Source organism: Sarcophilus harrisii, chromosome 3 (genome assembly GCF_902635505.1).
Source record: "Sarcophilus harrisii chromosome 3, mSarHar1.11, whole genome shotgun sequence".
Taxonomy (NCBI): Eukaryota; Metazoa; Chordata; class Mammalia; order Dasyuromorphia; family Dasyuridae; genus Sarcophilus; species Sarcophilus harrisii.
In genome coordinates this window covers 32,781,374-32,793,384 of record NC_045428.1, presented here as the reverse complement: position 1 = coordinate 32,793,384, position 12,011 = coordinate 32,781,374, and the positions used below count along the sequence as shown (strand labels likewise).

The 12,011-nt window shown below is 34.8% G+C and overlaps 1 protein-coding gene across 3 annotated transcripts in view; it reads right to left on the bottom strand.

Moving 5' to 3' along the window:
- Positions 1-12,011, bottom strand: part of NAALADL2 (N-acetylated alpha-linked acidic dipeptidase like 2) — a 1,183,950-nt gene that overhangs the window by 964,851 nt on the left and 207,088 nt on the right. For all 3 annotated transcript variants that reach the window (XM_031957680.1, XM_031957679.1, XM_031957681.1), the window contains exon 3: positions 5,423-5,509. The gene's annotated coding sequence lies outside the window, so the exon portion shown is untranslated. The remainder of the gene's footprint in view (positions 1-5,422; positions 5,510-12,011) is intronic.

Genomic DNA, 12,011 nt, shown 5'->3' with positions numbered 1-12,011 from the left:
CCTATCCTTATAGAGATAAAGGTCCTTATAAATTTATATATACTTACCATATATATGTTATTTACTTTATAAAATGTAAGCTCCTTGAGGGGAAGAACTATTTTGTCATTGTTCTCATATTTCCAGTATTTAGAACAGAGCTTGGCATAAAGCTAGCATTTAAAAGTGCTTCTTGCTCCACTGATTTTTCCCTTGTATGGAACCAAGGGTAGTCATAGCATTCTGCTTAAGGTGACTGTTATGTGCCGTTCTCCTCTTTCCCCCAAAAATAAATCCTTTGGCCAGACCATGCACAAGCCATTCCTCAACCATCATCACTTCTTTCTTTTCTATTTCTCAAATTCATCTTTGAAATGGATATATTTTTATATATTTTTCTCTTTCAAGGTGGTGGGGAAGCTCTCCACAAAAGTAAATCAATATTATTATTATTGCACCTTATCCATGATGTGGTAAGGAGTATCTTTGAGTGATAATAATGATGGGGACAATATTTATTCTTGCATTCAAGGTGGTATGAGCCTCTAGGGATTTAGCTGGACATGACTTTGGATGAAAGACAGGAAGTCCATGAGTAGAGCCATTCTCAAAGCCTTTCTATATAGCTAAGACACCCCAGGACTTGGACTCCACTGACATTAGCAAAGAAAACTCAAGGTCAAAGCCGTACCATAACAATATATCAGAGGAAAACTTTAGTGAATAACACAATCCTCTCAGCTACATTCAGTCATACAGGACAGAAGAAAAAGGTTTTAAAAATAAACCATTTCTTCCTACTCCAAGGTATTAGTTCATGATGTTTAGATAAGCTACTTAATTTATTTTCCATTTAGAAGACATTAATATTCCTTTGACAGATTATGAATGGGCCAAATTTTTCAAAATACTTTCCTGGATAACACAAAAATATTTTCCCTGAAGGATCCCACAAAACATAGCATTCTTAAGGCAAAATCCTTTTTATTCTGTTTCATATAGGAAGCTTTCTGAAACAAAGTAGGTTGAATGCAAATTTTCATTTTTGACAAAGGTCTTGTTAGAAACTACTCTTTCCATAGCAACCATTTCAGCTCTAAACAAACCATAAAACAAAACCTCAAAGAGAAAAACAAGACGTAAGTATAAATCCAAAATGGGTGCATTTATATTCCTGCACGCATGTGTGTAAGAACCCAAACCTCACCACATACATATTAAATCTGTATGCAAACATGTAGAGATGCACATATAAAGATATCACCAGAAATCAGCCATGTCGCAGGATCAGAGGTACAAAGTATGTATCCATGCATGGGCCCAGATCACAGTATTTGATCCTCCATTCATATTTCTTAGGCATTTTCAATTCCCACAGCAACAGGGCACTGCAATACATTTATTCTCAACACACACCCATATACAACCTTATAGGTATTCATGTGCACATGCACATACATAATCTACCCATATTTATGTATATATGAATATATGTATACTCATATTCACATATGTGTTCACACAAACAGTAGAGAAGTTTTCCTATCATAGTCTTGTCTATTCTTCATCTTGGTAGCCTACTCTAGTCGTTGACGTCCCAGCATTAAAAGGGATGATTATAAAATCCTAACTTGCCATGTAACAGATAAGGACATTGTAAGTTATATATTTAGTACTAGAGAGCTAAGACTCCAACTGCAGTAGAATGTAAACTTGATGAGACAGCAAGAGTATTTTTTTCTTGTGCTCCAGCCTCTAGCACTGAGAAAGGGACTTGATAAATATTTGTTAAATTTATTGAATTAAAACCCACTCTATAATTACTCCACTATGGTCCATGTGGCAGATGTTCAGAGAATCCTTCCTGATTGATGTCCACCATTCCAGAAGCATTTGCGCATTACTTTGATTATTTCGTGCAGAAAGAGAACATGCCCTTTCTCTGCCTCCCTTACACCTTCTTCAAAGATGAAATGAAGAGTCTGATTAAACCAGGGAGAGTCTGGCAGCAAAGTCTAATTCTTGCCCTTTAATTTGGCTCTGATGAGTGAGTGACTTCTGAATTAGCTGAAGGAAGAGGAACTGAAACCTTGATCTCTCTTTCAATTATTTACTCTTTACAGTTTTTCTGACCTACCCCTTCTATTCACTTCCCATCTTCTCCCTCTCACCTTCTCCCAGCACACATTTTCTTCTAATACCTACTGCTCTGTTACCATAGTGATCCTATGACTCTTCAGCTATGGACCAAAGCTCCTCTCCTGATTTCTTCAGGCTGACATCTCTTCTCCAGACAGCTTGTGGAAATCTGTAGCATCTTACCTTTGGCTGTGGTCGTCCGCCTAGTTGAATACTTCACAGTTAATGATTCATAAATTTGCTGACGCAATTCGCCACTACTCTATGGTTGATTTCACTGATCCTTCATTTATCACCACAAATAAGGCCATTTCTCTTAATCAAGTTAACAGAAAAAAGGAATCAGATCAACACAAACAAGCCTTGAGACACAGGACCCTGGAATTTACCACCAACTGTCTTCTAAAGATCTGTGAGTTTGGGGGAGGGCAGTGGGGCAGCTCACACAAATAACTAAGAAACCATCAGTTATAATAGGAATCAACATTATGTGCCTAGAATCTGGCAGCAAGGAGAGTATATACATTCATAAGCAACAGTCTAGGTTTTGGACACCTAATGTAGTCAATATATGAAAACAAAAACCCAAAGAGCACTGCTCTCCCCCTCCCCCCCACAGGGTTGCTTATGACACTGCTCAAATAATACTCCTAATGAGAATGCAGGCTATTAGCACAATAATACCAATGACAATCTATTCATTTTATAGAAAATGAGAAGAAAACAATGATCATAAATAGCCTCAGTGCCATCAAGCCTATTGTCAGTTTCATTCATGGAAATGTTATTTTTCCTTTAGAAAAAGAGTTGGACTGGATGACTTCTGGACTTCTCAAATGTGGAACAGGCAGTCATAAAACAGATTTAGCACTTGCTTTGAAATATACTTCACATAATAGAAATACATTAAAAAATACTCCCACAAAGATAAGCATAGCAGTGGAAGATAGAATTTGATTCTCCCAAGGATGTTTACCTTTCTAAACCATGCTATAACATGTTCTTTCAGAATAAAATATGGTACCAGGATGGGAAATAGTCTTTCCTGGTGTCACCTTCTCTTTAAGATTATTGCAACCCTCTCAAAGAATGATGTTACAGTTTGCTTTTCCATGACATGAAAACATGGCAACTAGAGCTGGAGTAAGGAAAACCAAGTCCAAATCTTTCTTTAAACATTTACTTTGAGATTTTGGACAAACCACTTTTGCTACAGTTTCCTTATCCATTAAATAGGGATAAAATCCATTTCCTAGGGTTCTTGTAACAATAAATGATATAATATTTGTAAGGCACTTCACAAATCTTAATATTCTATATGAATGCTAGTGATTATTATATTCTTAATAACAAAAGAAAATGTTGAAAGCTCCAAAAGACCTTCTAGAGTAAGACTGAATACCTGTGAGCTCTCTCATAAGCCACTAGGCAAGAATACTAACAGAAAAACTAGTAATCAGAGAGAAAATGCTTCTTGACCTCTGAAATTGAGTCAGGGTTGCCAACTTGGGCGGGGTGGGGAAGCTCCAAGCAGGCACTTTTATACATTGTTGGTGGAGCTGTGAACTGGTCCAACTATTCTAGAAAATGTTTTAGAATTATACAATTAAGAGACATTAAATTATTCAGAACTTTTAACTCAGAGATTTAGGCTAGACCAGAGACAAACTCGAAGACCAATGATAGAAAGAAAGAAACTAATTGTAGCAAGCTATTTATAGGCACACATTTTATGGTCGCAACAATTTTAGAAATAGTGGGCACTGCTACAATTGAGCAATGGCTGAACAAATTGTAACATAGAAATGAAATGAATTATTATAAACTGTAAGAAACAATCAGAATGAAAAATTAAGAACATGGAAAATCTTATATAAACTGAAATGAAATGAAATATGAAGAAGCAAGAAAGCAGCATACACAATTATTGTAATAATGGGAATGAAAATAACATTGAGACAGTTAAACTCAGATTAATTGCAGTGAATAACCTTGGTTCCAGAGAACAGTGAATGCAACCTATATCTCCCCTTTTTCTAGAGAAAGGTTAGGGACTAGTTGCACAAAATGTAGTGCCTTCTATCAGACCTGATTTGTTGATGGTATTACTTGACTGTTTCCCTTTGTTACAAGACAGGGTGTAATAGAGTTGGCAGGGTGAAGTCTGTCAGGGATTATATCTTTAAGTGTTTAAAAAAATGTTGATGACTAATATGGAACTATGTTTAAAATTATTGTATATATATATATATATATATATATAAAACCTAGATATATAAAGAGGAGAGAGGTAAGGGAGGGAGGAAAAAAAAATTAGAACTCAAAATCTTACCAAAATGTGAATTTTGAAAATTACCTTTACTGAATGTAATTGGAAAGATTTCTATTAAGTAAAAAAAATATAAATTTTAAAAAGGAAACACTCTTAAAAATCAGAAAATATTTTAACAGATTATTAACACAAAAAGATAAGTCATTATTTGCATGGATGTTAACTGTGAAAAGAATCTTTTGAGCAGGCTGATTTCAGGTAAAGCTAGAAAAAATTACATGAATTTAATGCTAAGCAAAGTGAGCAGAACCAAAAGAACACTGTACATAGTAACAACAAGATTATGAGATGATCAGCTGTGATGGACTTGGCACTTCTCAACAATATGGTGATTCAAGGCAATTCCAAGACTTGGGGTAGAAAATATCATCTTGTCCAGAGAGAAAAAAACTATAGAGACTGAATGTTGATTGAGGAATATTATTTTCACCTGTTTTGTTTATTTGTTTTCTTTCTGGTGTTTTCCCCCCTTTTGTATGATTTTCATTGTACAACATGCCAAACATGGAAATAAGTTTAAAAGAATTAAACATGTTTAACCCATATCAGATTGCTTGCTATTGTGGGGAGAGGGGAGGTAAGGGAGAAAAATTTGGAATGCAAAGTTTTACTAAAATGAATGTTGAAAACTATCTTTACATGTATTTGGAAAAATAAAATACTATCAAAAAAAGAAAAGAATCATTGGCAATACATCCATTTTTTACATATACATATACATTAAGCCACAATATCATTAACAACTTTGTAGATAATATTAGACACCAATGTAAGATGATATTGTTTCATCATTAAAATATCTGATTCATTGACACAAAGATATTTAAAAAGACACATACATTGTGTATTATGAAACTCATATATGGTCACCATGTGCCAGTCTGTACCAGATGGGTGTCTCTGCGCATATTGCCATTTATTGGTTAATGGCTTGAGCAGTTAAAACAATATATAAAAAGTTATTTCACGTACCTTGAGGCAGCAAAGGGCATCTCTCGTAGACTGCTGTTTCATTCAGGCATATTTCTATCCTTGTTTTTGCAGTTTTCAACTAATGCACTGTAAAAAGAATATTATATTACTTTTCAGGAACTACCTGTCAGGAGGACGAAGAAATCCAATAATTTAGCTTTGGGACATTTAGAAATGTAAATAAAAATGTGATATGTTTCTACAGCCTCAGGCATTGTATTTCTATTACATATGAAGGATTCTCCTAAACTTGTGAAATGCTTTATCAGTTTAGAAAACGCCCAACTCTGTTTCCTCCCAAAATAATCCAGCAACCTTGAATTTTGAAAATACTTTTCTAATCACTCAAGGATATCTTCATTGGATCATCCTCCCATATACCACAGGCACTAAAGTTTTTCAGTCTCATCAATCTAGTTCCCCCAAATCCAAATTTTACTGTTTCCCTTTTGAACACAGTGAATTTTTCAGTACACAATGAGACCATCAAAATGCTTGATTATTCATTTGTTTTAATTTTACCTTGAATTCTCCATATTTATTTGATTAGGATTTAGAATAACTATTTTTCTCATTTTAAGTTTATAAGCCAAGAGGAAGGATTAGTAATGTACACTTCATCTTTACTATCAATCATTATTTTATTATGTAGCACAACAGAAAAAACCAGGACGGTGAAGCCATTACAGATTGTGAAATTTGAGGATTGGTTGAAGGGACTGAGAATATATAGTCTGAAGCAGGTATGGACACTTAGAGTATGATTGTTGTTTGTCCTTTGTTCTAGAAGAGGAGAAATGACATCAGGGAGGTGATGCTATGATATGCAAGTAAGTTGGATTTAAATAAGATAGAGCTGGGCAAACTACCAGCCTCACTTTTTCTTTTAGAGCCATATGGGTCTAGTGGTCAGATACTGATCAGGATGACTAGAGATGGCCCAGGATGCATAGGAAGACCTTAATCTTTTTAAGCTAAAGTCTTTCACAGTTCTCAGTTTGACTGAGGCAACATCTATTCTGTGATTAAGGCTAGATAATAACTGAAGTAAAGAATGAGCTCTTTTACTTAGTCAAAAAAAAAAAAATCTAATCTGGGATGGGAAGACCCTCAGGGTTTGTGATCAAAACAGAAATAATTACTATTTATATCTGCTGGGAGTCAACCAGGGCCCAAATAATGACCAATTGGCACTTGACTTGGGACCAATTGTTGGCCATTGAGAGTGTGAGAGTGATTTGGATAGAGGGTAGGAAAAGGTAGATATCTTCAAGTATTTGAAGGGATTATGATAAGGAAGAGGGATTAGATTGGTTCAGTTTGGTTCTAAATTGCACAGCTAGGAGGAAGGGATAGAAATTTTAAGGAGCAGATGTAGGCTGAAGATAAAAACTTCCTAATTTAGAAATTTGTCAAAGGAGAACAAAGTTTACACTCTGGCAAATAATTATTTCCTTATCATTCCACTAGACTTTCCTAACCTTGAATTTGTTGTCTATCATCCTCAATGACATTTAATATTTTAGATTTATAATATGTTTATTTTAGAATATAAACACAATAATGTAAGTTTGTAATATACTTATAATATCATGCAATATATTATAATGCAATAACAATGACAATATAATAAATATTCATAATGTTTTAAAGTTAGCATAGAGATTTATATGAGTCAACTCATTTGTTATTCAAAAATATCTTATGAGGAATATGGAATGATTGGGAACAAATAACACTGATATTAAAGAACTTGTGTTTGAAATCTGCATTACATACGGTTATCTGTTTTTATTATCTCTGAATTCTTTGGCAAGTCTTTGCACTTTAATTTCCTTTGCTGCCTAGTGAGAGGGCAGGATTCAATTGTCTAAAAAGTGCCTTCCAATTCTGGATTGATGACCCTTGGTTCCCATTTTTTAGAAGAGAAAACTGAGATGCAGGAGAGTTAAGTGGCCTGCCCATGGTCACATTAGGTTTCAAGAGTGAGGTTTGAACCAAGACCTCCCTGAACATTTTATCTAATATATTACTATTTTTTCTTCTCTGTGGTGGTCCTATCTCTTAAATAAGATAAGAATGTGGTGAAGGCATAGGTTAAAGTCATAAAACCAATATGTCTGTCCTCATTAAATAGAATACCAAAGAGTCAATTCTCTATAAATTATTCTGGGATGAGGAAGGAATTGGGCAAAGTCTGGAGATGGGAGCCTGACACTCATTTAAACTGAGTTTCTGACTTAGTCCTGAGTCTCGGACACCAGTTAGCTAACTGAAAGTTAAAATGAAGGTAGTGCAGCTATCCCAGGGCTGTTATACAATCACTGGAAATTAGAGATAGAGAAAGAACAAAAAAAAGGAATCAATAACAACTTAGAAATCCCAGCTGTAATCTACTGAAAGGAAAGCAAGCTAGAAACGAAGAGTCAACACTGAGAGGGGAAGCATCGTGCTCATTCAAGTTTTAGTGCTAGAATGGTCATAAGGGAATTTATAAGCCATCTGAAGGACTACATTTTAATTTCTAAAACTTCAAATAACATCAAGCAAAAGAAAAATAAAGATGGAAGCCAGGCAGTATACACTGATTGTCTTGGACTCTGACTCCTGCCTCTTTCATTGGAATATTAGATGGACTTATTGGTGCATTGCCATGAAAAACCACCTGTGGCTAGCAAGGAAGAAACAATGAAAATGTAAGCTTATACTAGTTCTTTGCTCACTGGAAATCAAATGGAAAACTCTCAGGTTCTGCCAAAAATCACATTTGAATGATAAAGTAAAAGTCTATTCTTCTAAAAGAGAAACATAAATAGAAGGAAAAATTGGCAAAGACAGAGGATTTAGCTCCCTGTGGGAAGAATAGAAAAGATGTAATAATAATAATAGTATTTATAATAATTAATATGTATGTAGAGCTTTAACATTTGCAAATGAGATTTTATATATTTGCATATATATTTATATATTTGAATACATGTAAATATCTGCATATACAGACAAATATAAAACTGTGTATATATGCATTATATAGGGAACTGTGAGGATCACATGAGAGAATATATATATATATTATTTATTATATTAAACATTCTTATTTGATATATACTTTTACATATGTATATATACATATATATATATATATATATATATATATATATATATATATTCTCATTTGATCCTCACAACAACTATTTGGAAGTAGTTGTTATTATTTTCATTTTAAAGATAAGAAAACTGAGCCTGAGAAATGTAGGTGACTTGATCAGGTTCATACAGGTGGAAAATGTCTGAAGTAGCATTTGAACTTCTGGAATCTAAAGCCAGCACTTTTCTCTATAATTTGTTGTCTTGAGGGTAAAACTCTGTCTATCTGGATTCCAGGAAAGGAGGAAGATTTCAGAGTATGGGAAGGAATGGAGTATACTGAACAAGGTAAATATAATATTCTTGGAATCATGTTTTCAGAGCAGGAAGGGGTTTTAGAAGTTATTTAGAAATGTAAAAAATAAAACCCAAATGATGTGACTTCTTTAAGGTAACATAGACTATTGATGGTAGAGTCTGGATGCAAATAGAGGTCCACTGACTCTGAATCTGGTGCTTTTCCCCCTGTATAACCAAAAGAGGTGAGGAAATGCGAATCACAGATTTTTTTTTTTCCTGTACTAAGACTACTTTGTAAACATTAACTAATTAATTCCAACAATACCCCTGGGATGTGAATAGGTATTTTCTCTCGGTGTTTTACAGATGAGAAAATGAGAATAATGATTATGTTCATTTATAAAACTCTTTTTCCTAGAGGACTTCGGGCTACTTTACTATTTTAAAATGACTAACCCCACATGAATCATTGTAATGCATCTGGGAAGTGAGAAAAGCTACAGTTACTGACATAATGGACATTTAAAAGTAAAATAACTAAATGATTGTTCTTTCACTTATTTCTAACATCTCACAAACTCCAGAAAATCCATGCTTGTTTATTCTCAGTCTTTATCAATGTCATATTGTGTCAGGCAGTAATAACAATGAGAGAATGTGTGAACATTTTTTAAAAGCTAGAGACCTTGGAAGTTAATTGTTATCCTGGAATATTAAAAGTAAAGTAAGCAAGATTCTAAGCACAGACAAATGAGAAGACCTGCTTCAATTATTCATTGAATCTATAATCTCACTGATATCACAGATTTTGGCACCAAGAGAGCGAAAACCATTCATACCCATCTTATGTGGTTTCTAAATTCTCCATAGGGGAAACTACTCAGTATGCTGCAGGACCTTCTCAGGAACTTTTAATACTTTATACATCCCAGTGCAATATGGAGATTGTCCTCTTATCCCTAATCTTTCCTACATGGGTATAAAATCTCATGTCCTGGTCACACATGTGAGTGTGATAATAAAAATAAAAACTAGCATTTATATTGATAATGATGATTATCCCAATTTTCCAGATAGGGAAACTGAGGCTGAGAAAGGGAAACTGATTATCTGCCTAAGGTCATACAATAGAAAGAATTTGAGGCAGAATGTGAATACAGATATTTTGACTCCAAGTCTAGTGTTTTATCCACTTTACTGCTTAGCTGCCGATTTATGTAGACCTTTAAGATTCACGGTGCTTGCTTGACAAGACTTTGAATGCTCTTTTCTATGCTATTTCCAATGCGTGCCTCATCTATAATCGGCCATATGCTTCAGAATTGTTCCTATCTGACATGCATCATTTTATTTCTTTCTGAATAACAAGACTGAACACGGGAGAGGTGCATTTTGCTCAGTCATTGCAATATTTGGTTGTCCATTTCATTATCCCAGAGGGTCTTCAACTCTCACTGATGGCTATTGCTAGAAGGGTTGCTAACTTGTTAGAAATCAGGGCATTCCCTGACTTGCAGCAATGTGGCACATCTCTGAGATTCACAATATTTATAAGGTGGATTATGATGGAAAGCACCCTTTGACATTGCTAAAAACTGCTACACATATTTCCAAAAGCTATGCATATGGCCACAGGATCTTCAATGTAGAATATCTAAAACATAACTCATCATAAAAATATATAAGGAAAAGAATAATGACAGGATAGACCCTTGATGTCATTGCTATATGGAACTGTGGGTTGTTCTACTATGTAGTTCAGCACTTTCCTGGAAATCAAAGCTCTAGGGAGTTACTTAGAACACTGAGAAATGAAGTGCTTTGTCCAGGGTGACACATTCAGAGGCAGGGTTAGAATAGAGACCTCTAGTCAAGGTCAGGTCTCTATCCTCATAGCTTTATTGCCTCTTAGAGACAGAGATATACACTTGTGTATGTATAGGTAACCATATATACAATATACAAGTAGAACAGGTACCAATCTGTATTTAGAGAAGGAACTTGTTCACATGAAGCTTCCTATGAATATCTGGACCTTGAGAATCTTACATTCTGCCTCCTAAGAAAATATCTGCAGCTATAAATGAACTGTTGTTTGTCTTTATTTCAAAAGACCAAGGACATCACCGGGTGAAATCATCAATATTTGGTGGCAAAGCAAAAGTCAAGATGATGGGCAATGGCCCAGCATGCAATGGATGGCCTTGGTGTCTTCAGTGCCTGACAAAGTTCCAAGCCCTTCATGGTACCTTTGTTAGCATCTGCATGGCTGTTGGAAAAAACTGGTCTCCTCTGCCTAGACCAACAGAGGAAGTTTTCACTTGCTTGGGGTCAAAATCCCCCTTACTTATTGATGTGTCAGAGTACTGTTGGTTAATCTCAACCTAATTTAGCCTTGAAATGGTTTAATGAAGTGAGATCCCGTACACACTCTGGTTTCATGGAGCCATAGGTGAGATTTAGGTAAAATGACTAAGTGCATATTCAAACACATAATAAATTACCTAAGTATTCCATGTATCCATAGCTATATACATATATTTATATGCTATCATATAACTTGTAAATAAAATGCTATAATAAAAATATTTATATGCTATCTTCTCTGATAGACCATAATCTCTTAAATGGAAGAAAATCTCATTTTTGTCTTTGATTCTCAGCACCTAGCACAGTGCTTGAAGTAGAGATGACATTTATTAAGAACTTGTGGACTGACCCATAGGATCACAGATGTTGAGCTGGAAGGACCTTTAGGGACCATACAGGCCAATCTTAATCTCCTCCTGTTTGATTCTGGGCCTATTTCCCTGAAGTTTATGATATTCAACCACGTGTCCTTATTTGTATAACATATTTGTCATCTACTTTGTTCTTCTTACTTCACAGGGTTATTTTGAAGATCAACAGATAATCTGTGTAAAGCATTTTGCAAACTTTTAAGCACTGTGCAAATGTTAACTATTATTAGACCAATCCACTTTTCAGTTGTCATGGGACTTAATATAGAACTTCTGTGATATGAAGATATATCTATGATTCTATTGCTGTGGTGACTCCTTCTATAGATCTATCTACCTATTTATCTACCTGTGTAATCCAACAATACTTCCTCAATCTGTTTGACCTGATTATATCTTCTTATACATACACCACTGGGGTCATATCCTGCATGCCAGAGAACCGTTTTACAGACCATGTC